The 3,574-nt window shown below is 36.9% G+C and overlaps 1 protein-coding gene across 5 annotated transcripts in view; it reads left to right on the forward strand.

Annotated features, from left to right (window-relative positions):
* FBXO30 (F-box protein 30) overlaps window positions 1-3,574 on the forward strand; it is a 14,956-nt gene that overhangs the window by 2,463 nt on the left and 8,919 nt on the right. For 2 of the 5 annotated variants that reach the window (XM_009646962.2, XM_035902358.1), the window contains exon 2: window positions 1,772-1,876. The gene's annotated coding sequence lies outside the window, so the exon portion shown is untranslated. Of the gene's footprint in view, window positions 1-7; window positions 399-1,403; window positions 1,495-1,771; window positions 1,877-3,574 lie in introns of those variants that run through there. The other 3 variants (XM_035902355.1, XM_035902356.1, XM_035902357.1) reach the window with 3 other exon arrangements.

Below are 3,574 nucleotides of genomic sequence, written 5' to 3' on the forward strand. Positions count from 1 at the left end.
AAGAGTAATTTGTAGGAGTGACAGATTCATTGCAGATAGGATCTTTTTAGGAGTGTGTTTTGTTGACATAGCTGTAATGCTCTTACAAAACCTTGTTTTAGCTGAGTCACTATTGTCATCGGCTATGGAATGTGTTTGGATGGGAATGTTCAGCCAGAGTCTTTAAGGAAAGAGTAATAGCATCAAGCCTGTTGACATTTGGAAAAGGCAGTCTAAATGATGTTAGAGATCAGAAATTGGTGACTCATTATATGTCCTGAAACCCTGTACAAAAGTGTAGTGCAGATCTTTGTGTTTTCCAGTTCTTCATTCGAGTTAAAAACATACTGAAAGAGCTGGTATAGCATGTTCCTTATGAGATACAGTCCCAGCATCCTGTCATCAACTATTTGAGATAGGTGAGTTTTTGTTTAGAAAATAGTTTTTTTAAAACTGGATATTTTTTCCTATATCCATTGGTTTTAAAACCAAGCAGCTCGGAAGGGAAAAAAACTTAACAGGTGCTGCAAATAATGTCTTTGATAAGAAAATGAAATACCTGAAGTAGAATAGGTTAAAGTTGTTAATACTGTCTCTGTTCTTGTTCCTCTATTCTATTTGTTCTACTTTAAATTTTTCACAATATTTTAGGACAAACTCCATCTTTTCTACTTTAGTATTATCTGGTGCAGTGTGTGTGGGGGGGTGTCTGTTAAATTTTTTTTGTGTACTAACTAGTTTTGCTGTACAGTGGTCAGGCCATCTTCTACCAACAAGGGTGTATTCTTAATAGAAAAAATAAACCTTATATGTACAGAGTACATAACATCTGCATTTCAGTCTGGGATTCTGGAGAGCAGTTCATGTTCCATTTACTTTAAAGCTGTTTTCTTATTTTGCCATGGGAACTGGTTAAACTTGTGTAGTAAGACCTGAAACAGTGTATTAACAAGATTTTTGGCCTGATCTTTGTAAATATACAAAGGTCATGAATTCTGTGGCAACATGTATGAATTAAAATATTATGTAAGAAGAAGGATTTATTTTTGGCTTCTTTTGGGTGGCTAAAACTACCTACTGTAATATAGAATGCATTCCTTTTTCCGGTAGTTCTGTTTCTGATTTCTGAGAAATGGCTTCTTTTCTTTTCTTTTTTTTTCCTGAAGGATTTGTGAGACCATATCTGGGGATAAGAATATTATTGTTCCTTTGGGTATATCACCTTGGTTCCACCTCTGTTAAGTTTTAGTGATAATCTATGGGTATGAATGCATGGAAGAAGCAGCTTGTTATAGTAAAGAGCTTTTTAAGCAGCTGCTTAATAAGTTCTTGGGTCTGAAGACTGAAACTGGACAAATTTTAGCTAGACTAAAACGCAGTCTGTAAAAGAATCAAACTTAATTTTGCTGGTTTTTTTTTTTTAGTTCTTCAGCTGTTGCAATCTTTAATTCTGAAGTTTGGATTTTTTTCTTAAGTGGTTCCTGGTGGGCCAAACCAAAGAATTAAGTGAAGTAGGTCAGAATAATAACTTCTAATAATCTCTTCGAGCCTTAAATCTAAATAGGTAACCATCTAGTGTGACTAACAGCTAGCAATAAGCTAAAATGACAGAACTTGGATTGCTCTTGCAAAGTCGGTTAAAAACTTGTTTATTTTTGCAGAAACCTTAAATGTATTTCAACATTTGTAGCTCCAGATAGTGTAAGCACATGACCTTTTCAGAGGATTGTACATATACAAAGCCATCTGTACACCTGAAATGAAACCTTACTTCTGATCTCATTTCTTGCAGAGTTTGCAGCAATCGAGGAATCTCACTGAGTTCAAGGTCAGAAGTGCTTTACACATGAAATCTACTGGCTCTTTAGCTGATTCTGCCCTGTCACCATCTCAACAGGTAGAGTGCTTTTGTGCCTGAGCCATGCAGGAAGCGTAGCTGTTCCTGGTGTGGTTGTTCTGTGTCAGTGTGTGGCCAAAGGCACATTGAGGCCTTTGGGTTTCTTCTTTGGGGAATGTGTCAAGGAGACAAGAATGCATGGCAGATCTGTCATAAAAGTACTCTAAGGAACAGCCAAACAGTTTTGGTTTTGATTTTTAACACGCGTAGAGTTTAATAGTGGTAGAAGAAAGTGTTCTATCGTTCCATCAGAGCTTCTATTCTAAAATGGAATAAAGCCAGGCACATGGGGCGTCAGTGGAGGGTCCACTCCAGTCAAAGCAGTGTTTTTCTTTGGGTCATTTTTCCCCTTGAATTCTACTTTTTTTTTTTTTTTTTTGTCTGTAGTGATCTGGAAGGAAATATCTCACTGAATTCTCTCAATGGGAGGAAGATGGTTTGCCACTAGGGAGAAAGGAACTCCTAAGGTGTTACTCAAAAGAATGTAAAATACAGGTCAGCTCCTGTAATAGGATGTTTGGGGCAGGTGTAGACATGGAAAAGCTTTTCTTTGTAAGGTTGACATAAAACGTTGTAATTCCTTGTAATTATAATACTATTTTTGCTGTAGTTAGAAGTTTCTTTCTATTTTGGTCTGGTTTGTTTTTGAGGTGGATGGATAACTTTAATTTATGCTTCAAAAAGCAGTTAGTACATACTCCTTCAATGCTAGATCACTGATAAAACTAGAGTCTTTCCAGAAGTAAGTATCCCTGAGATTTTTTTCTTGAAAAAAGAAGCCATGTTTTGAGCCTGACCTTTTTCTGCCTCTTTTGTGTAACACATATAAATTGCTGTGGACTGTTGATAATGGTAGCAGTGGCATGCTACTTGTATGGTAGTTTGGCCTTTAGTAATTGAAGCTCTTTCTCATGTGTTCAGTGATTAACAAAAAAATAATGTAGACTCATTCTAGTATGTCCAATATGTGGAGTCACTACCAGGCAGGGAAGATGCTCTCTTCTTTGTTGTGGATGAATCTATGTTTGAGAATGCAGTGACAACTTGTCTGTCCAAATGTTTTGCATGTAGTTTTAATTCTCTGATCTGCCTACTTGTAGCAGAAGCCAGGGTTGTCCTGATGAACTCAGGCGTGAAGGGCGGTAATTTGTATCCCATAAAGTTGAGATTTTAAGTGTGGCATCTGAATGGATTCTATTTCCTAAAAGTATGCCTGATGTAACCTAGTTCGAAGAAATATAAGGCTTCATAAAGTTCCTTTCAGGAACTTCTCTTTGAAATCAGAAAAATTACATAAAAAAGAACAGTTGCCTAGTATATAAGATATTAAAATATGGCCACACGTACTGCTCTATTACTTGTGCAACTGAAGCACACACCTTTAGATTTGTCACCTCTTAGTCATGTTATTTCACGTTAATAACTAGCAGTTTGTAATATTGTTTGTTGTTCTTCTGAATTTACCATTTTAAAGAGTAGTTGGAAATTAGTATAGCATTAGATTAACTTTGCTGTGTGTCCTTGTGTCCTGCCTTCCCAATGCTATGGAGAGCAGGATTTGAGGTACCCAGCTTGCTAATATGAGGACAGTGGCTGCATTGGCTTTGGAGAAGTCTCAGGATGGGGCTATTTAACCTTAGACTTTGTGGAGTCTTGAGGAGTAGAGTTAGAGCTGCCTTTTGTTGCTCACCTCAAGCA

This window comes from Egretta garzetta, unplaced genomic scaffold, assembly GCF_000687185.1.
Source record: "Egretta garzetta isolate BGI_Z169 unplaced genomic scaffold, ASM68718v1 scaffold139, whole genome shotgun sequence".
NCBI classification, from domain to species: domain Eukaryota; kingdom Metazoa; phylum Chordata; class Aves; order Pelecaniformes; family Ardeidae; genus Egretta; species Egretta garzetta.